Here is a 24,362-nt window from a genome sequence, read left to right on the forward strand (position 1 = left end):
GCACCACATTTTGAAAGCTTCTATTCTCTTCTTGTCCAAACTATTTATTGCCCATGTTTCACTTCCATACATGGCTACACTCCATACAAATACTTTCAGAAGGGACTTCCTGACACTTAAATCTATACTCGACGTTAACAAATTTCTCTTCTTCAGAAACGGTTTTCTTCCCATTGCCAGTCTACATTTTATATCCTCTCTACTTTGACCTTCAACAGTTATTTTGCTCCCCAAATAGCAAAACTCCTTTACTATTTTAAGTGTCTCACTTCCTAATCTAATTCCCTCAGCATCACCCAACTTAATTCGACTACATTCCATTATCCTCGTTTTGCTTTTGTTGATGTTCATCTTATATCCTCCTTTCAAGACACTGTCCTTTCCGTTCAACTGCTCTTCCAAGTCCTTTGCTGTCTCTGACAGAATTACAATGTCATCGGCAAACCTCAAAGTTTTTATTTCTTCTCCCTGGATTTTAATACCTACTCTGAATTTTTCTTTTGTTTCCTTTACTGCTTGCTCAATATACAGATTGAATAACATCGGGGAGAGGCTACAAACCTGTCTCACTCCCTTCCCAACCACTGCTTCCCTTTCATGCCCCTTGACTCTTATAACTGCCATCTGGTTTCTGTACAAATTGTAAATAGCCTTTCGCTCCCTGTATTTTACCCCTGCCAACTTTAGAATTTGAAAGAGAGTATTCCAGTCAACATTGTCAAAAGCTTTCTCTAAGTCTACTAATGCTAGAAATGTAAGTTTGCCTTTCCTTAATTTTTCTTCTAAGATAAGTCATAAGGTCAGTATTGCCTCATGTATTCCAACATTTCTATGGAATCTAAACTGATCTTCCCCGAGGTCGGCTTCTTCTAGTTTTTCCATTCGCCTGTAAAGAATTCGTGTTAGTATTTTGCAGCTGTGGCTTATTAAACTGATTGTTCGGTAATTTTCACATCTGTCAATACCTGCTTTCTTTGGGATTGGAATTATTATATTCTTCTTGAAGTCTAAGGGTATTTTGCCTGTCTCGTACATCTTGCTCACTAGATGGTAGAGTTTTGTCAGGACTGGCTCTCCCAAGGCCGTCAGTAGTTCTAATGGAGTGTTGTCTACTCCCGGGGCCTTGTTTCGACTCAGGTCTTTCAGTGCTCTGTCAAACTCTTCACGCAGTATCGTATCTCCCAGTTCATCTTCATCTACATCCTCTTCCATTTCCATAATATTGTCCTCAAGTACATCGCCCTTGTATAGACCCTCCATATACTCCTTCCACCTTTCTGCTTTCCCATCTTTGCTTAGAACTGGGTTTCCATCTGAGCTCTTGATATTCATACAAGTGGCTCTCTTTTCTCCAAAGGTCTCTTTAATTTTCCTGTAGGCAGTATCTATCTTACCCCTAGTGAGATAAACCTCTAAATCCTTACATTTGTCCTCTAGCCATCCCTGCTTAGCCATTTTGCACTTCCTGTCAATCTCATTTTTGAGACGTTTTTATTCCTTTTTACCTGCTTCGTTTACTGCATTTTTATATTTTCTCCTTTCATCAATTAAATTCAGTATTTCTTCTGTCACCCAACGATTTCTACTAGCCCTCGTCTTTTTACCTACTTGATCCTCTGCTGCCTTCACTATTTCATCCCTCAAAGCTACCCATTCTTCTTCTACTGTATTTCTTTCCCACATTCCTCTCAATCGTTCCCTAATGCCCTCCCTGAAACTCTCTACAACCTTATGTTCTGTCAGTTTACCCAGGTCCCATCTCCTTAAATTCCCACCTTTTTGCAGTTTCTTCAGTTTTAATCTACAGTTCATAACCAATAGATTGTGGTCAGAGTCCACATCTGCCCCTGGAAATGTCTTATAATTTAAAATCTGGTTCCTAAATCTCTGTCTTACCATTATATAATCTATCTGATACCTTTTAGTATCTCCAGGATTCTTCCATGTATACAACCTTGTTATATGATTCTTGAACCAAGTGTTAGCTATGATTAAGTTATGCTCTGTGCAAAATTCTACCAGACGGCTTCCTCTTTCATTTCTTAGCCCCAATCCATATTCACCTACTATGTTTCCTTCTCTCCTTTTTCCTACTGTCAAATTCAAGTCACCCATGACTATTAAATTTTCATCTCCATTCACTACCTGAATAATTTCTTTTATCTCATCATACATTTCTTCAATTTCTTCATCATCTGCAGAGCTAGTTGGCATATAAACTTGTACTACTGTAGTAGGCATGGGATTGGCCACATTAATATGTTCACTATGCTGTTTGTAGTAGCTTACCCGCACTCCTATTTTTTTATTCATTATTAAACCTACTCCTGCATTACCCCTATTTGATTTTGTATTTATAACCCTGTATTCACCTGACTAGAAGTTTTGTTCCTCCTGCCATTGAACTTCACTAATTCCCACTATATCTAACTTTAACCTATCCATTTCCCTTTTTAAATTTTCTAACCTACCTGCCTGATTAAGGGATCTGACATTCCACGCTCTGATCTGTAGAACGCCAGTTTTCTTTCTCCTTATATTGACGTGCTCTTGAGTAGTCCCTGCCTGGAGAATTGAATGGGGGACTATTTTACCTACGGAATATTTTACCCAAGAGAACTCCATCATCACTTAACCATACAGTAAAGCTGCATGCCCTCGGGAAAAATTATGGCTGTAGTTTCCCCTTGCTTTCAGCCGTTTGCAGTGCCACGACAGCAAGGCTGTTTTGGTTAATGTTACAAGGCCATATCAGTCAATCATCCAGACTGTTGCCCCTGCAACTACTGAAAAGGCTGCTGCCCCTCTTCAGGAACCACACATTTGTCTGGCCTCTCAACAGCTGTATTGTTGAGGCACGAAAGCCTCCCCACCAACGGCAAGGTCCATGGTTCATGGGGGGGGGGGGGGTGATTAACTTGTTTTTCCAAAAGCTGTTGCTGTGTGTCCAAATCCCAGCATCATTGTCTTTTTCGTCAGGAGTCCCAAAGACAGTTTTTAATAATGTACCTCCAATGGGCAACCAGGCTCATTTGAAACGAGGCCGTGGTACTGCATCCCTAATACTGTTCAATTGACTTCATAGGGTTGAAATAATTCTAGTCACTTGCCACAAAGATCAGAGAAACTCATGTTCCTTCATCTGCATCAAAAAAAAGGTTTCATATTTTGACAATTGATGAGCTGTATCAAATAAAGCACAGTCTTCTTCTTCTAATAATGTTAAGTTAACATCGGCTAACACAATAGCATAATGTGGAGTATGCACCAGATTATAATGATGTCCAAAAAGCATGCCAGATGTGGAAGGGTAGATGTGAAATGGAGGCACCTTAACGGCGATGACGACAACAGTTGAGATTAACATGCTTCCCATTGTTGATGATAAATTGACAGTCATTTGAACGGAGGTTGCTTTCAGCTTCCAATGTTGATAACGGTCAACTGCGAGAGAAAGTAGTAGTGACCTTAAAAGTAAAAATTTCTTGGCTTACTTGATGAGTAGTTCAGAGATGACAGACGGGGTAGAATGTTGTAGCTATAGTTACCTGCCAAGTAGCAGCGATGGACCAGTTCAGTCACGCTTAGTGATGAAGAAGGCCACGAAGTAGAATCACGGCAAGCAACCAACAGTTTGGCAGCCATGGGGTAGCAAGGCGGCAAGACAATAGTTAATTCAACACTGAGTATCCACTGATCAATCACGCATCAGCAAAAATGATGCTGAGCATGGAGGCAGTACTACGCAGCGCAGACAAAGTGTAACTCGCTGGATAAATTTTTCAACCTGCTATGGCACAAAAGCCAAGTGTCGTTAATTAATTTGAGATTTTGTACGAAGAAAGGTTTTTTTTTAATGAATAAAAATGATAAGGAATCCTGTAATCATGGTGTAAACCTGCACGGCCTAGGCACCTCCCATCCATTGGCCACTACGCAGGGGCACCCACCCCGCTACGGTTCGGCACGGTGAGACAGGTGAAATAATTCATAAATTTCAGAAATAATATTGAGTGGTTTTACAGCTGTAGAAAACCCAAACGATGGTAGGACACCTCAAGTTAACTCAATAATCATAGGATTTTTACTTACAGAAGTGGTCAATAGAGAGATTAACTGTACTGAAGTCAGAAATGAATGTTAGTGTGAGCGAATCTGTTGGTTGTGAATACAGAGGCTGGGCATGAAGCTGTGGAGGCAGTGCAGTGCAGCTTTATCAGCGCTGAGCCAGCAGAATGCTGAGCTCAGATAACAGCATCAGAGAGCGCTAGAGGCTCTGCGTCCGAGACTAAGACATTGGAAGTGCAACTTAAAAGTAACAATTTATTGCAAAGCAATAATAACGAATAGCTGATGTCACAAAGATGTTTGATTCCACATTAACAGAAAAACTTAAGTGTTCGACAGGTAAATTGATACTGAATATTCAATGTTGTTGATCAAAAGAAACTGCTACTGAATGCAGTGTATCTCTCTCACGAAATATTGTGCCAAGACGTATCATCTTGGCACGGATACTACGCAGAATGAAGTGATCTTAGAGGAAGCGGAGTACCGTCAATTGATGTCTTCATCAGAGGGGCTAACCCTCACATAGGGGTTCAGGTTAAAGTTGTTTAAAGGAAACTGCTACTGAACATAATGTACATACATACGTACTTCCCTTTCCCCTTCTGAAGAGCAGAGGCCATAATGATAAAAGCCTTGTCCATGTACTTAGTATATGACAATAGAGGTCTGCTAGCATTAACAAGTTACACCAAGGTAGTGTGAATATGAACAGTGTGAGTGTGTTGTAAGTTTGTTATTGTGCATTTGAAGTGTTGTGTAAATGTGCGGCTAATGGTTGCTGATGGCAGATATGAACTGAAGGCCAATAGGTGCTATCAGAGATACTTCCAGTCGAGAGAACAATGAAAATTAAAAGGGAATACCGAATATGACACAAAAAGAACCCATAACCATAAAGTGTACTAAACATGAATCATAACTATAAATTGATAATAACAAAAAATGACATTGAAGTAATAATAATTGACAAGAAATGAAATCAAGGGAATATTTCCCAAACATAAACTTCTGAATCGGATACGAAATCTGTCAGGGGATGTTGTTTTTTAGTCAGTTGATGAAGTGCATAGGGTACTACGTCAATAACAAGTTCGCAGTGCGAATAAGCTACCTGCGAGTGACTCGACTAATAAGTTCAGTGGTGCATTAGTGCAATCTGCAGACTTGAATTGATGATTACAGAATTTGCAGGGCAATGGAGCAACCTGCGGACAGTGCTAAGGCAACCAGTCTAGTAATTGATGTGCAGGCAGTGCATTGGAGCTATATGCGATACCGTGATTCAGCAGGCCTAAGGGTGTCCATCTGACTCAATAAAGAATTAGTGCAGGAACATGGGTCTCCTGCGATACATGAGATGAAAGTATCAGCAGCGTTATTAGTGACCTAGCTGTACTAGGAAAATGTTGACTGTTCAAGCAATAAAAATAGCTCTGAAGCTAGACTAGCATTCATGCATAAATAGCGTCACTTTTTTGTGTGTGCAGTACATAACAATACATAAAATGAAAATCATGAATTATAAATCACTAGCACTAGCATAATGACATAATTAAACACAATGACATATATTGACAGGAAAATAAAAACACAATGATCTATAATAATAATGCTGTAAATAGTCGGAACAATATTATGAATGGTAGTACAAGAGTTTCGCGTCGAAGTTAACGCGTGATGTAGGCTGTTGGGGCGACAGGGTGCGGTGCATGTGCTCTGGTATGCAGTAGAAAGAAGTGTCGCAACACTACTGTGACCTTGATGGCAGCAGATGCGCACACGTGTTGTCTTCGGATGCTAGAATAGCAATGTTAACATGTAACACTGGCCATCTGTGGTTGGGTGCTAGGCTGCATGTGTATTTGTTTCAAAACTGACAATAACAAGTTGAACTGAAAGCACAACTAGGCACAGTTCCAGTAGCGCTTACATCACCGGCTAATTGGAGCCAAAGTACGTATCTCACAATGGATCATCGGACGATAGTTTGGGGGGAAGACTGCAACAAGGGAGAAGCGATATCTCGGTGCAAAGGGGTGGTAAGATTAAAAGACCAGTACTGTCAGAAGAGGGTACCTACTAGGTAGTAGGGGCTTCCTCATTGACAGAAGAAGGAAAACAGGATTAAACAATGACCACGGCGGTAGAGTAAAATAAAAGGGGAGGGCAAAAAATAACTGCGAGCAACCAAGGAACAATCGCCCACCGATATACGGCAGCCTGGACGATTGATCGTTTGTGCCTTGTCAGTAGCGTGAAGAACCCATGGCATTGCATTGGTTTCCCCATATCTGGCCTTGTCCAAGGAAGATAACGTTAAATGTCCTCATAGTTCGATGTGTAAGAGGGTTAAGGCTGTAGGTTGTAGCTTACGCAATGAATCAAAGCAATAATGAAACTTCACTTATAAGATTTGCAGACTAAGGTATGCAGAATAATGTAAAAAGTTGAGAACTTCATGTAATTTATCCAGCTAATGTGAAACAAAACAAGGAAAAGAAATTAAACAATGAATCACATCTACTTAATATTTATGTTAAGATTTATTGGGATGTTTGAATGAATTTTGTTTTTCGTGTCTTATGGCTGCATGAAAGAAACCAGCTTGGAGCTGTTAGTGAGCGCACAGCGCATGCGTAGGTGTCGAGTAGCACATCAGCAGTTATGTGAGATGGCGTGTAGCCACGAGAGACCGGCTGCTAATGTAGCGACAAATATCACACACTTAGCATGTACAAGAAACAACGATGAATTAGAAATTGCTAATCAAATAGAGTAAGAGTTTTAAAAAAGCTGTTAGTTACATAAAATGATATTAAGTGCATTGTAGTCTGTCATATGTGGAGGATAGGGCAGTCATTTGCGGTTTGTTTTTGTAACTACTCGGACACGCCGCATGTCAAGACGTTGGAGGCGGCAGCACACGTGGTGATAAGATACGTCATGCTGGCCAGTTCTTGGTGAGGAGAGGGGACAGCACTGAAGAGAGGAGGGGAGGTACCAGCTGATGTGTTGCCCCGCCAACAGCTGGTCCCGTAAACAAAGCGTATGAGGTGTATGCATTTTAAGTCCTGGCGCTTTCTGTTCCGATTACTTATGATTAGCTGCAGCAATTACATAACTATGGCATATATTACAATACACTAGATGTCAGCGTAACAAGTATTAAGAAAAACTCAGAGTAAAAACACTCCACATGTACTGGTTTGCCAAATAGATGGCAATAGATGACATAGAAGAATATTATTCGGAGTTAGCAGCTGTGGTACTGCCAACACCAAATGTAATGGGTGCATTTGAAGCAAGTCATTTGCATGACATCTAATGCGTGGCATTGGTTACAAAACATAAAACATAATCATACATATAAAAATGAGCAAAAATACATGACAAGACTGGAAATTGGCAATTGAGAATGGCTGGGAACTCTGTGGTGGTCAGGCATGTCTTGCTTCAAAGTCCCTGGAGAAAAGGACTTAAACTAAGCTGCAATAAAACATAACATAAAACACTAATTAGGCGTGATTAATCACACGATCTCAAACCATAAGGGTGTCGATTCTGCAAAGCGTATCTATGACAAACCTGTGGAGGTAGTCTCCTCCGTTTTTTCTTTCATCTTTGTTCCAGTTGAGGTGGAGGTGACACAGGTGGATTGGGGGCTATGACCCGTTGTGGTGACACAGCCCTACCGTGGTAAGGTTGCAGGCGGTCAAAGTGCACTATCACCGTACCATCAGTTAATTGCAGCTCTGCATTGACTGGTGAGGTCAACCGTACAATCTGATGCGGGCCTCCAAAGCGGGGAAAGAACTTTTGTTTTTCCCTTTTGGTTGCCGGGTTTCGTAGTAACACTAAATCACCTGTTTGATAAGTCGGTAAAACAGCATTTTTGTTTGCCTGTGCAACTGTTTATTAGAAGCTTTGATATTATTCCTCTTTACCTTACACCAGATCGCTTTTAGCCGGTGGGCTAAACATTTTACTTCCTTTATTTCTACACCCTGAAGTAGTTTGTCTATTTTGAACAGCAAATTCATTGGCTGTCCAAAAACGATTCATGTATTCAGGTGTTGTATGCAGAAGAAATATACGGTACATATCTGTCCCAATCAGTGTGCGTTTTTGCAACATAATAGGATAACATTTTACAAATTGTACAGTGAACGCGTTCAACGCAACTGTTGGCTTTTGGATGGAAGGTTGTACGCCATTTTTTGATTCTTAGCAATTTACAAACTTGTACAAATAGAGCAGACATGAAATTGGTTCCTTGATCCATTAAAATGGCATCAGGACTTCCAAAAGGTAGTGTCACACGATTTACAAACTCTCTCACCACAGTTTCAGCTGTCATGTTGGCGAGGGGAACCAAAATTAGATAACGTGAAAAGTGATCAATAACAGACAAAATGTATTTGTTACCTTGTTGCAACTGTGGACAAGGACCTAGGATATCTAAAGAAAGAATTTCGAAGGGTGAAGGTGCCTGAGGAAGTGTTTGCAGTGGCACTCGCGGATGCCTATTTTGTGCTCGTTGTGCACACGGCAGGCAAGATCTTACATACCTGTCCACATCACGTTGTCGGTATTGCCACCAATAACGTGTCGCAATTTGAGCATTCGTAGCACATTTTGCACTGTGACATGCTTGCATTGTATCATGGCATTGCCGTATTATACGCTGCTGCAAGCATTCCGGTATTACCAAACGATTTCCATGGGGAGTTTTTTGATACAAAAGGTCATCTATTACTTCAAATTCTGGCAAGGTGGCATATCTTTGACATTGAACATCCACCTGCTGTGCTTCTTTCAATTGATACCTCATGCCGGCCAGAGTGGCCGAGTGGTTCTAAGCGCTACAGTCTGGAACCGTGCGACCGCTGCAGTCGCAGGTTCGAATCCTGCTTCGGCCATGGATGTGTGTGATGTCCTTAGGTTAGTTAGGTTTAAGTAGTTCTAAATTCTAGGGGACTGATGACCTCAGCAGTTAAGTCCCATAGTGCTCAGAGCCATTTGAACCATTTGATACCTCATCTGATTGAATGACACGCACTTTTCCACAGCATTTTGATTCAACCGACCAGGCTTGTGCCGAACTTCAGAATCATATTCTGACAATTTCATGGCCCAGCACATAAGTTTGCTGCTAGGGTCCTTAAGATTCAATAACCACTGCAGAGCTGAGTGATTGGTAAGAACTGTAAACTTGCGACCATAAAGGTAACATCTAAAATATTTAATTCCAAAAAGAAGGGTAAGCAATTCGTTTTCTGTAGTACTTTAATTAGTTTCTGCTTTATTCAGTTGACGAGAGGCATACCCAATGGGTTTTTCCTCTTTCCTCACCATCTTGCACTTGGCTTAGGACACATCCTACAGCAAAATCAGATGCGTCACAAGATGAAATAAAAGGTTCAGCAAGGTCTGGGTAAACAAGTAGAGGTGAACTAGTTAAAATAGTTTTCACTGTTTGAAAGGTGGTCAAACATTCATCCATCCACACAAAAGGAGTATGCTTTTTCAACAATTTAGTAAGAGGTTTGGTAATAGCAGCATAATCTTTAACAAAATGGCGGTAATAAATTGCAAGAACAAAGGAAGGATTGTAATTCCTTTAAATTTGTTGGAATAGGAAAAGTGTCTACTGCTTTAGTTAATCGTGGATCAAGCTTGACTCCACTGGAACTGATGACATGACCTAAATACTGCACTTGTGATTGAGCAAAAGAACATTTTTCTAATTTTAAGCTTAAATTAGCACAACATTACACTGCGTAGATGTTCAGCATGTTCAGCAGTGGATTTTGAAAATATAATTATATCATCTAGATACACAAGGCACATAGTAGGTTTCAACCCATGTAATAGCAGATTTGCAAATCGCTGAAAGGCTGCTGGCATGTTGTGAAGCCCGAAAGGCAATCTTAAGAATTCATATAAGCCACCAGGCACTATGAAAGCAGTCTTAGCTTGATCTTGAGGAGCAATTGGAATTTGATGATACCCACTGCGCATGTCTAATGTTGTAAAGTACCAGCAATTGCCCAGAAAATCGAGTGTTTCATGGATCCGGGGTAGTGGATAATGATCTGGGGAAGTAACCTTGTTTACTGCTCGAGTGAGTACACAGAGGCGATAGGATTTTTCTCCATCTATAGATTTCTTTGGAATGACTACAATTGGGCTAGACCATGCATTAGAAGAGGGTTGTATTATTCCTGCTTCTAGTTGCTGTTGTATAGTTTCCTCTACCACTGACTGAAGATGTTAGGGAATTCTGTACCCTTTTTGAGCTATTGGCCTAGCATTTCCGGTTGGAATCTCATGTTGGATTAGATCTGTTGCCTGTCTTCATACAACCATGAATACTCATTCAATACTTCACTTATTAGCTTTTGTTCATGCAGTGGTAGGTGACTAAGCTCAGCTTTAAACTTATCTGTCGGATATGACGTGATAGTCAAAAGGTGTTGAGAGGCAGAAGCAGTCTTTTTCTTTTTCAGAGAAGGGGTTTTCATTGGCAACTCATCTTCTGACATAACCTGTAAGCTGGCTAATACTGTACCATGTGGTATTAAACCTTGCTTGTGACTAGAATTGTCTAAACATGTGGGTACACAGATTTCTTTCTGTACTTGCTGCACTTTTCACAGGCTACGTTTTACCTGGACCTCCATCTGGTCAAGAGTTTCATTCTGGCAGAGTGGATCTACCAAGAAATGAACCTCTTCAGATTCACATACCCCGACAGGCACCCAAAGGATCTTTCCTGTGCCTTTTGGTATCTCCACAGGATTATCGGCTTTTAGCATCGTTACGGGAGACTCCGAAACTTGGGAAACAGATACTTTTTTCCCAGCTTCGCTCGCCCACAATGTGCAGTCACGTCCAAAACAGTGCTCTTTGTTGCCGAACTGGACAGTATTTAACCTATAGTCAATAACCCCCTGGAAATGATGAAGAAAGTCACTTCCCAGGTTGATGTCATAATCCGTGCACCTGTTCCACATGACCTCCATCATAAAAGCATATTCTGTGGAGTCCAACATGAACTCAATGCAACAGCTGCCATCAGGTTTCACTATGCCAGGACCAATACCACTGATACGGTACCGTGGCGGTTGCAATGTTCTTTTATCTCTCTTCGATAAAAATGCCTAGCTGATCTGTGTGCCTGTGTCAGTTAGCATGCGTATTGGTTTGTGGCCTCTAACACCATCGACAACCACGCTTGACACCTGCATGATTCCCTTATATGCTAGTGGGGTCACTATTTTTAATAGTGGCCGAGAGTGGTGGCACTTCCTGCCCCACAGCTGTTTCCCGAATTCTGTGGTTGGTTTGCATTTCGCCTGGAATTTGCAGGCGGTTGTGGCCTACTATTTGGACAATGCACACTTTGGTGACCTATTTTCCTGCACCAATGACGATATGGTAAGTGATATTGCTCTGCTGCATGTCCTTGTCTATTACAGTGCCCACTATTAGTGTCATTCGAAAAGACACGTCGGGCTTCGCTTTGCCACGCGGAGATGGCCACAAATCAGCTTGCCTCCTCTCTCAAGAGTGGTAATGGCATGGCTTTGTGTAAGGTGCGGGGGGAAGCTACCTTGATTTCGCCCCCTATTTGAGGGTTTATGCCATGAATAAACGCGTCTATTGCTCGACATTCTGATTCTTCCAACAGAACCTCGTTACAAGCATAATTGGCACTTAGTGCGTATGTGTGGCATGCGACACCTCTAATCCTGTCCGCTAATGCTTCTAAATCCTCACCCGTTTTTTGCTTAAGGGTGGAAAGCAAGTCACGATAGTAACTAGTACCACATTTGTCTTTATACCTTTCACTCAACCCTGTTGCATGGGACTAGAAGGTAGGGGCATTTTTCAAGCTCTCGATCGACTGCACGTAGTTCCGCACTTCGACGGTGAGTTTCATTTCCATCACATTTAAGAGAAATTCATCTGGCCAACCACAAAGCTTTCTGATGTTCTGGATATTCTGGACAAGGGTTTGAATATTCTCATGCGGCTTTCCAGTGAACACCGGAATAATCGCTACCGCTGGAGAGCTCTGCACCAAAGGAGAGTGGCTACTGCCACAGGTGATTCTGCACTAATGAGTGGTGGAGTCACCTGCTTTGGCTGTTCCTCCACTAGCACTTGCTTAGCAACATTATTGCAGAGAAGCCACTTGAAGATCATCTATCTGTTGCTTAAGCTCCGTATTAGTTAAAATTAATTGATTTATCTGGGTCTGCAGTGCCAAGAGGCATTCTTTATCCTCTCCAGCTGCTCCTGCCTCCAATTGCTGCCTGGTGGTCGGCATGTTACAATAGTGTGACGCCACTTGTTCATCAGGATAGAGGTCAGGAGCAGTGGGCATTATGAAAATGGAAAGTAATGAAGTTGGAATGGACCCTGTTTATTCATGTAATGATGGTACATGGGTGCCTACATAGGGCTGAGTATCCCCAAGAGGGGTTGCTGTCTGTTCATCAGGAGGTTTGAGGAGAGAGGCAGAGGCTAGAGGAGCAACTACTCGGGGTTGAGGTCTGAAGCTAAGAGAGTGTGGAGCTGTTTCCAAGCCACCCTCGCTGCTCCCGGCCGCATCCCCACGAGATCACACGATTAGACTCTGATTGGAGGATTGATTCCGCCAACGCGCCTTGCTAATAGCGTACCCTCATCAGCGCAACCAAACTGTGGGGTTAGAGCTTGACCGAGGAGCATGTGGCAGGAATGTGCCAACCACGGTCTTCCGGCCAGTACCTTCCACCACAGTATGCCCAAGCCAGCTATGGCCATACATTATGAATGGAAAAATTATTTAATAAAATTTTATCAGCAATGATCCCTCTTGGGAGGTCTCCTACCTGCACATTGGATTGCATCAGTGCCAAGGCTGTAGGTTTTGTATGGTACTACACTAATTACGTCTGAAAATCCTTCCAATTCTTCACCTGGGTTTTGCCTTAATGCAGAAAACTTACTGTGGTAGTAACTAGTCTCACATTATTCTGAGAATCTTTCTGTTAATCCCTTTGCCAGTACTTCAAATCTCCTCACATTTCGAAGTGTGTTAGCAAACTCCACATATATATGATTGTCTCCCACTAATTTAAATTTTGTTACAAATAGTAAAAATCAACTTTTATAATCACAAAATGACCTGTGTCATGGATATTCTGCGAAAACAAGTGGACATTTTCATCAGATTTTCCTATGAATGAGGAGATAAAAGCAATTGCTGGAAAAAGTATTGGTTATGTGTGGGGCAGCAGTGTTGATTCTTGTTTTACTTCTCTTTGCTCCACCACAAGGTCTATAATTCTATCTATTAATGCACTTACTATTTGTTTTGCTATCCACCTCACTGACCTCATACAGAGGTGTACAAGAAAGAGGAGGGACAGCTGAGACAAGGGCTATAGATGCGTTTATACTTGGAAATGATCCACAAGTGGGTCTTCAAGTTAAGCTGGTCTTGTCCACTTCCCCCCATGAAGCAGTGCAGGCATACCAGTTTGTCTCCACCCCCATGCAAAATAATGAACCAAAATGTTGCATATTTCCACAAGCAGATGAATATCACTGATACGGTCAGGTTAGCTATATTACCAAATGATGCCAGGCACCTTATTGTTCTAATTTCCACCAGGTAGGACATCTAAGAATGCATTGCTAGCAGCCAAAAATCTGACAAAGTTGTGGCTGCACTTTCCCATCTAGTAATAGAGGAAACTGAGAGAATGTAAGACATAATCAGGGCAAAAACAAAGAGCCAGGCACAGCAAGCCCTACAACAACCCCAGAGAAGAGAGAAGCCGCGCCAGGATGTGAATTGGTCCAGTGAAAAGCAAAAGTGGAATAATCATAAAGCTACCACACAAAAAAGGCAGAGAAGCAACAAAAAGGTGACACTATCTTCCCACTGGCCACATTCCAATTTAAAATCCTGTATGAAAAATGGCACACCATCACCATCTATTGGGCCAGTTGGGCCTCCAAGCAGCAAAATCCACTTTGTCCAAGATGCATCCAATCCACCCTATCCCTGCCCACTGCACTATCAAGAAAATGTGAGAAGACAAGCAGGCTGAAATCATTAGTATTAGTGAAGAAATATTTAGGAGAAGTAGGATTTTGGAAGAACACGAAATCATACAAGTTGTAAAGGAAAACGAGGATTTTGCCAAAAGGAGGGTAAAAGTAGACATAAATAGGCCCAATGTAGGGACCCCCCTGGATGTGAATGAAACAACAGAGTGAAGAATTGAGAATAGATGTAACCACTGCCATTGTCATACCCTAACACACCCCATATAATGTGTTGGTGTTATGTGTTACTGGGCCAGTGGAAGTATGTAAATTGATGTTGTGGGTACAATCTCCCACACTTTTAACCCATGGCCACTTATGCCACTGCCTGAGAAAGAGTTGCTCACAGTACTCAGTTGTAAAGCTTATTTTGCATTAATAAACTAGTGTCAAGTGCTGTAGTGTCATTTTTCAAGTTCCTTCCTTTGCTGCATCATGTGCTGTGTGCTACTGCAAAGACATGATTCCCATTTGAATACATTCGTTTTGATTCATGTTCATGCTGTGTCTTTATTTGCTACTATGTTTATGGTTAGAATAAGGATTATCTCCACTACAGAGATGGAGTGCCAGACTGTCAGCTTTCTCCACATCTTACATATTGGTTTGCATTGCCTTAACTTATCACAACCTGTGTTTTGACTATGTCCATGATCAATGAATTACCTTGTCCATAGGAGCTAACATTGCATTATTATCACCCAGAAACACCTTAGTGTGTGACACATCTGAGAAATAAACACTCATGATACATAATTTTGCACATAAAGCATTTATTTCCAGTAAAATCTGATTTATAAAGATATCAAGTAGTCGGTAATGTCAAATCATTCCTAGATCCATAAGACACTTACACTTATATGTTTTGTTGGCTGATAGAGAATGATTTTAATTCCTACAGTACAGAATCAATAAGAAAAACCTTGGAGTTATGTCCACTTGCCAGACACAGTTATTTAAGTGACTTATGAGTACAGTCTACATTCCTATGATTGCTTTAGAGATCTGTATCACGACATGTTACAGTTACATCTTACTCTCAAATTCCACAGTGACGATGAAGTAGAATTTCATTGTTTTCTTCCATTACTGTTTCGTATATTCTACTGGCACCCTACCTGACTGATTTAATTCAAATCACTCTTCCCTTGGGTAATCAACCAATTAAAGTATGATAGTTCTTGAACTGCCAGCAGTGAGGTTTCCCAACCACCTCTTATATGTTGTTATGTAGTAATAAATCATAAAGTTTGTAAATATGGGTGTGAAAGTGAAATTAGGGAAGATGGTAAGAAGTACAGAGTAAGTACACAGATTCCCTTGGGCAACAAACACCTTCTTAATGTCAAAACTTATAAAAAATTAAAGTCACTTTCAAGGTATCACTTAGTGAAACCAACTGGAAATACTTGTTAAGCTTTTGTGATTCTGTGACTATTGCTGAATTGGCCATTGATATCATTCAACCACATAAGCATAAGCTCTTAACTTGACAGCTATTTAAATGTGCGTACCAGCCAGGCGTGTGAGATGCAATATTGGAGAGGCAGAGCTTATTCTTTCCCTTTAGCTTCTTCCCCCCCCCCCCCCCCTCCCGCTCTGCCGAGACATCTTTGCACTCCCCTTTCCTTGCCTTCAGGCAGACATCACTTGAGCCAAAGTACATGTACCCCTTCCCTTCTGCCCCTCACCAGCCACACTAGACAACAGCTGCTGTGATTTCAAGCAGCCACAGCTGACCATGTGCAATATTGTGCTATCCAGAATGACCAGCTGATAGTGATTTGAGCTGAAGTTTTATTCTCAGACCAGATCCCACAAGCAAACACATACACAATAAACCAATAGGGGTACACAAACATCTCTACTAGACTTTTTACTCTAAAAAATGACCTCATTGATAGGTAGATACATTATTGTAATAAAACCACACTTAATTAGTCTTCATGATGTATGATGATAATACTGGAAGCCTCTACTATGGGGTAATGTGCTAGTCACTAAATCATGATCGGTATATGCACAGCTCAGTCGCATGATGAAAGGTAGATTCAATAGAACTCCAGTTGGGAAGTTTAATGTAGTGGAACAATTTAGTTTGTACTTGGGTGGTGATGCAATGGAATAATTCCCTCCAGCAATTAACACAATGAATAGTGCTCTCTTGTACATGGTCTCCTGAAGAGTTACCAAGAAGATTGATGCTCTATTTATTAAGATTTATTGAACGTGAATGCTGGAAGACAACACACATATTATGAATTAATTTCAAATTGTTGTTGTCACAACATTCTGTGTTTTGTTATCTCCTTAGAGATTCTCCCTGTTGTGGTGTAACCACAAATGCTGGAACAAAGATGCAAAATGAAAGACCAGAGAAGGCAGTGAAGAAACAGCGGCCAATGGTGCGCCACACACGGCACGCCCACTGCAACAGCTGCATACAAACGCAGCTCCTGCTAGCCTCAGCGCACAAGGTCAATCTGAGTCTGCAACATTATTAGTGCTATGCTGTCAGTATCAAGTGTTTCCTTGATCTCTGTGTATAGCAAGAACTGTACTATTTTCATATCGCCTCTTGTTAGTGACACTTGCTGTAAAGAAAGTTAAATATTGTCAGTTTGCTTTCTGTAAATAAAACTACTAATGTTATTTGTTTGAAACTGTTGTATAGAATTCTGAGAATGCTGCAACCTGTAGGCACCATAGTAGAGATGAGTGGGCAAGAACCCACAACTGACGATGAATCTACACCCAAACTACGTGCCGACAGCCATGGCCATATTTCTACTGGTGCCTTAATTCTCCCTTGTCTTTACTTTTCAGGGGCACTCACTTTGCTTTACCCTTTTCTTGTCATTTTTGCTAATCAGTGTTTTCAGGTGGGCATTGCAGACATTCCTCTGATTTTGTCACACTTTTTCCCTTGTATCTTTTTTTGCCATTTGTGTCTTCTAATATGGCCACCCCACCTGTCCCACTCCTTGCTCAGGTGCCGCAGCCACAAGCATTAGATGCCACACAGCTAATGCAGATAATTCAGTTTCAGACTACCCAGATTTCTACATTTCTCAACATGGTGCAGCAGCTACTCACCAATGCTGCATGCCCAACAGAACTAGCTTCGCCTACTACAGCTACTATACCACCTTTCTGTAAATTTTGTAAACAGGATGAGGAATGGCTTGAGTGGCTTTCACAGTTTGAGGCACACATCATCGCCCACAATGTACGAGGTACTGTGAAACTTCCGTATATATTATCAATGGTAGGAAGTCCAGTGTTCCGCCTTATCAACAAACTTTTTCCTGTGGCTACTCTGAGTGAACTGTCTTATGAAACGGTTATCTCTTTGCTAACTACCTATTATGATCAACAAGTGAATGCAGCTAGGTATCAATTGTTCAATTGCAAAAAATGGTCAGCACAGACATATTGCAGTATGCGGGCAGATGTGATGTATCCCTGATCAGAGACAACAGTGGACAAAGTTGCAGTTGTGAACAGAGACACTGAAGGCATTCAGCAATAGTAAACCCAATTCTGGGTCACCATTGTGAGAGGTGGAGCTCCACTCCAGGGAAACGGAAATGGTAGTTGGAACATTCAGGGAAGCTACAAATGTGTATAGCATAATTTGGTATCTGTCATTAGCATTTGATAGGTAATGGAGGGACTCCAGTCTTGGCCAGTAGGTTGTTCACAGAGCTAGTTTGGAAGGCTCCTGTTTCAAGTTGGACCCTACAATGATGAATGGGGTCCAGTATCCACAATGCTGAGGGTGATTCTCAGTCACATGCAAGACTCCCACAATTAAGACAGGATCGACTCAGGGCTCTGTAGAGCCACAAAAGGGTAGAGTGAGCTGCACCCCAGCTAATGTTACTGAGGCAGCAAATTGTACTGAGGTGTTGCCAGCACCTTCACTTAAGTTAGTGAAGATGGGGAAACGACGTCAGCTGGGAATTGAATTCCAGGCCCAAAAACCAGTGTATCTCAACTACAAGAAATAACTGATCATCATTTACGTAAAACTCTGTGTGTGGTCAGGCAATAAGACAGCAACAGACATGCATGACAAGAGTCTTGGCAGCTGAAAACCGAAAGCCATGGATGAGAGCTCATAACTGAGCCTTTTACATGGTTCCCTGTAGCGGATGCTGAGCAACACCCACATTAGAGGAGCAATAATAAAAGCAAAAATTGTTGGCATGTAAGGAGGGCAATACTGAAGATGCCTCCGCTGCTGTTAGACCACCATTGATGGCCTCCAGAAAGAGGGGCATATGCAGTACACAGTCCTGCAGGACCTTATCCTCTTCATTACGACAGGTTCTGAGTGAAGCACCCATTTGAACCTGGAAGGTACAGTGTGACAGGAAATGCTTCCAAAAATTTGAGTGGACCCTGGAGAGCCCACTCATGTAATGTAGTAAGTATGTGGTGACACCAAGTCATGTGATAAGCCTTCTGTAAGTCGAAAAAGACAACAATGAGGTGCTGATGACGTGCAAAGGCCATCTGAATGGTGGACTCCAAGTGAACCAAATTATCAGCAGTGGAGCAGCCTTTGCAAAAACTGCCCTGAGATGCAGCCAAAAGACACCAAGACTCAAGGAGAAAATAGCCACTTGCTCACCATGCATTTGAGCAACTTACAGTGAATGTTGATAAAGTGGATTGGGCAATAACTGCCCATCCATAGTGGGTTCTTATCCAGTTTAAGCACTAGAACTATGGCACTTTCTTGCCACTGAGATGAGAACTCACCCTTATTCCAGATCCAATTAAAGAGGACAAGGATGTGACACTGACAGTCCACTGAGAGATATTTCAGCATTTGGTTGTGATGCAGTCTGGCCCCAGTGGTCATACCAGGGCAATGGGCTAGGGGACTGGAGAGTTCCCATTCACTGAATGAAACATTATATGACTCCAGGTAGTGGGTAGTAAAAGATAAGAGCATTCACTCCACCCACTGTTTAATGAACTGAAAGGCAGAGTGGTAGTTTTCAGGTGTAGATGTGGATGTGTAACGCACCAGTAAAATGTTGGGCAACAGCATTGGGATTGGAATAAACAGCACCATCTAAGGGAATACTTGGTACACCTACAGGGGACTGGAACTGTAAAGGCATCTGATCTCTGACCATACCTGTGAGAGAGAAGTATGTGATCCACTGGTGGAAAAATGCCATTCCTAGGATTTGTGTTTTTGTCATTTTATGAGATAGTGGACAGGGGCATGGAGGCGTTTAAAGACAATGAGGCACTCTGGTGAAAGGTGTCACTTATGGTGTTGGAGAGCCCACTTATGATCTCTAATGGCTGCAGTGATCTCTGTCTCCACCAGGGTACCTTTTCCAATGGTGGGATCCCAAGGAAGAGGGGATGGTTTCGTTGGCTACCAAAAGAATGTTTGCCATTGTATGCTGAACAGCCACATCAATAGTACTATGGTGGGGCCATCTGGGTAGGATCCAGGAGAGCAATGCTGAGGGACAGACAGGAAGATTGGGAAACGGTCACCACCACACAGGTCATCATTCTTCTTTTACTTGTTCCATAGATCACGATTATGACACTTCGTAATGATGTGGAACATGTCAGATTAATAAAAGGTGTCTATACAAGATATTACATTAGACAAAATATTACATGACACTCAAAATTGTTAATTTTTTTGAGGGGGTTGGGAAATTACCCACTTACTATATCCAAAAATTCATCTAATGAATAGAAGGAGTTTCCATTAAGAAATACTTTTAATTTCCTTTTAAATGCTATGGCTATCTGTCTGACTTTTGTGGCAGCATAATTCACCCCCTTCTGAGCCAAAGTTAGATTTAACCTAGAGTAGTGAAGATCATCCTTTCTCCTAGTGTTGTAGCCATGTACACTGCTATTACTTTTGAATTCATTCGGATTGTTAATAACAAATTTCATAAGTGAATATATATATATTGTGAGGCTACAGCGAAGATTTCTAGCTCTTTAAATAAGTGTCTGCAGGATGATCTTGGATGAGCTCCAGCAATTATTCTGATTACACACTTTTGTGCAATGAACACTCTTTTACTCAATGATGAGTTACCCCAGAATATGATGCCATACGAAAGCAGAGAATGAAAATAGGTGTGGTAAGCTAATTTACTCAGATGTATATCGCCAAAATTTGCAATGACCCTAATAGCATAAGTAGCTGAACTCAAACGTTTCAGCAGATCCTCATTGTGTTTTTTCCAGTTCAACCCCTCATGGACGTACAGTGGATGGATGGTAAAAGACCAGTGCTGCAAAAGGAGATATCAATGGCTGAATAAATTTGATGTGCTACACTGAAATGTGTGATGGCACCAGAGTTCAAGAGACAAAGATCGAGCTGTCTTTACCACAGCCAGTGACAAATGGTTATGGGCATTGAAGTCACTGAAGACTAGGAAAGGTTGGGGCAGGTGAGAGAGTAATGCAGACATCATGGGACACAATATCATCAGGAGGCAGATAAACATTACAAATGGTAAAATACTGGTGTGCTCTTACCCAAACAGTCAGAGACTCCAAAGGTGTATTAAGAGGTGCAAGGTCACTGCATATAGAGTCGAGCACATATGTACAAACTCCACATGATACCCTCTCATAATTGATACAATTCTTATAATAAGCTCAGTAGCCATGAAAGGCAGGGGTCTCAGTTGCTGGAAACCATATTTCCTGGATGGTAATACAGAATGCAGGGTTGTTGTTGTTGTGGTCTTCAGTCCTGAGACTGGTTTGATGCAGCTCTCCATGCTACTCTATCCTGTGCAAGCTTCTTCATCTCCCAGTACCTAATGCAGCCTACATCCTTCTGAATCTGCTTAGTGTATTCGTCTCTTCATCTCGCTCTATGATTTTTACCCTCCAAGCTGCCCTCCAATACTAAATTGGTGATCCCTTGATGCCTCAGAACATGTTCTACCAACCGATCCATTCTTCTAGTGAAGTTGTTCAACAAACTCCTCTTCTCACCAACTCTATTCAATACCTCCTCATTAGTTATGTGATCTACACATCTAATTGTCAGCATTCTTCTGTGGCACCACATTTCAAAAGCTTCTATTCTCTTCTTGTCCAAACTATTTATCGTCCATGTTTCACTTCCATACATGGCTACACTTCATACAAATACTTTCAGAAACGACTTCCTGACACTTAAATCTATACTCAATGTTAACAAAATTCTCTTCTTCAGAAACGCTTTCCTTCCCATTGCCAGTCTACATTTTATATCCTCTATACTTCGACCGTCATCAGTTATTTTGCTCCCCAAATAGCAAAACTCCTTTACTACTTTAAGTGCCTCACTTCCTAATCTAATTCCTCAGCATCACCTGACTTAATTCGGCTACATTCCATTATCCTCGTTTTGCTTTTGTTGATGTTCATCTTATACCCTCCTTTCAAGACACTGTCCATTCCGTTCAATTGCTCTTCCAAGTCCTTTGCTGTCTCTGACAAAATTACAATGTCATCGGCAAACATTAAAGTTTTATTTCTTCTCCATGGATTTTAATACCTACTCCGAACTTTTCTTTTGTTTCCTTTACTGCTTGCTCAATATACAGATTGAATAGCATCGGGGAGAGGCTATAACCCTGTCTCACTCCCTTCCCAACCACTGCTTCTCTTTCATGTCCCTCGACTCTTATAACTGCCATCTGCTTTCTGTACAAATTATAAATAGCCTTTCGCTCCCTGTATTTTACCCCTGCCACCTTCAGAATTTGAAAGAGAGTATTCCAGTCAACATTGTCAAAAGCTTTCTCTAATCCTACAAATGCTAAAAATGTAGGTTTGCCTTTCCTTAATCTGTCTTCTAAGATAAGTCGTAGAGCCAGTATTGCCTCACGTGTTCCAACATTTCTACGGAATCCAAACTGATATTCCCTGAGATTGGCTTCTACCAGTTTTTCCATTTGTCTGTAAAGAATTCACGTTAGTATTTTGCAGCTTTCACTTATTAAACCGATAGTTCAGTAATTTTCACATCTGTCAATGCCTGCTTTCTTTGGGATTGGAATTATTATATTCTTCTTGAAGTCTGAGGGAATTTCACCTGTCTCATTCATCTTGCTCACCAGATGGTAGAGTTTTGTCAGAACTGGCTCTCCCAAGGCTGGCAGTAGTTCTAATGGAATGTTGTCTACTCCCGGGACCTTGTTTCGACTTAGGTCTTTCAGTGCTCTGTCAAACTCTTCACACAGTATCATGTCTCCCATTTCATCTTCATCTACCTCCTCTTCCATTTCCATAATATTGTCCTCAAGAACATCACCCTTGTATAGACCCTCTATATACTCCTTCCACATTTCTGCTTTCCCTTCTTTGCTTAGAACTGGGTTTCTATCTGAGCTCTTGATATTCATGCAAGAGGTTCTCTTTTCTCCAAAGGTCTCTTTAATTTTCCTGTAGGGAGTATCTATCTTACCCCTCGTGAGATAAGCCTCTACATCCTTACATTTGTCCTCTAGCCATCCCTACTTAGCCATTTTGCACTTCCTGTTGATCTCATTTTTGAGATGTTTGTATTCCTCTTTGCCTGCTTCATTTACTGCATTTTTATATTTTCTCCTTTCATCAATTAAATTCAGTATTTCTTCTGTCACCCAAGGATTTCTACTAGCCCTCGTCTTTTTACCTACTTGATCCTCTGCTGCCTTCACTATTTCATCCCTCAAAGCTACCCATTCTTCTTCTACTGTATTTCTTTCCCACATTCCTCTCAATCGTTCCCTAATGCCCTCCCTGAAACTCTCTACAACCTTACGTTCTGTCAGTTTACCCAGGTCCCATCTCCTTAAATTCCCACCTTTTTGCAGTTTCTTCAGTTTTAATCTACAGTTCATAACCAATAGATTATGGTCAGAATCCACATCTGCCCCTGGAAATGTCTTACAATTTAAAATCTGGTTCCTAAATCTCTGTCTTACCATTATATAATCTATCTGAAACCTTCTATTATCTCCAGGGTTCTTCCATGTATACAATGAATGCAGGGTAAGTGTTTAAAAGCTGCCATAACCCAGCCAGGTGGTGGAAAAATCCTTTACAGTTCCACTGGAGGATCAGGCTGTCTGAAGACTGTGGGGAAATAAAGTGACGAGGGGATTGGGGAGAGGTTGGGAGGGGGGGGAGGGGGGGGCAGGTCATGATGCAAGGTCATGTGCTGCCATCAGTTGAGACATCATGGAATTCAATGACATAACTTCTGCAGCACATTGCCTGGTGCTTTAGTGGCCACCAGGATCTCCACTTGGGCACAGAAGGATATAGAGAGTCAAGTGGTGTGAGGGCCACTGCAATTTCCTTCTTCTTAGAGGGCATCTTTTTGCCTTCTGGTTCTTAGAAGACAAGGACTGAGAAAATTTCTCTGCATTGGCTTCGGGGACAGAAGAGGAATGAGAAGTCCAACAGTTAGCCTTCAGCCATCAGCTGGTGTCTGGCTCTGGACCAGCAGGATCCATAGAAGGAAGAGTCCCAAGGGACCTCTTCTTAGCTAGAGAAGCTGCAGGAGGATGAGGCACCTCCAGCTGGGGCCCGGGGACCAGCATCCCCGACACGTAGGGAGTCCATGTTCATGAAGTTGGTGTGGTGGAAGTACCAGAAGAGCTCTAACCACATGGTGTGTGAGTACTAGCAGGTGGCTCTGAAGACGCACTGTAAGAGGCGTAACAGAGGAAAGCACCATCAACAGAGAAGGTGATGATGTTGCAGCTGTAGTGTAAGATTGAGTCATTTGTGTGGGACTAAGATGGTCATACATTTCTCTGGCCTCTTGATGTGTGAGCTTGTCCAGGGTGTTATATTCTTGGATTTTCTTCTCATGCTTAAAACGTGAGCAATCTAGTGAGCAGGGATAGTGGAGCTTGCCACAGTTTACACAGACGGGGGGAGGGGCACAAGGAATGTTCACATGCTGTGGACGTGTCCATAGTCCCTGCAGACAGAGCTAGCAGTGCAATGGAAAGACATATGTCCAAACTTCATTCTCATAGGAGGAGGAGCATAGAGATTCATGTCATGCTGGTAGACCATCACCTTGACCTTATCAGGCAACATATCACCTCTGAAAGCCAAGATGAAGGCCCCAGTAGGAACTCTGTTTCCTCTTGGTTCCTTATAGACACCTCATTGCCTAAAGT

This window comes from Schistocerca americana, chromosome 6 (assembly GCF_021461395.2).
Source record: "Schistocerca americana isolate TAMUIC-IGC-003095 chromosome 6, iqSchAmer2.1, whole genome shotgun sequence".
NCBI classification, from domain to species: Eukaryota; Metazoa; Arthropoda; class Insecta; order Orthoptera; family Acrididae; genus Schistocerca; species Schistocerca americana.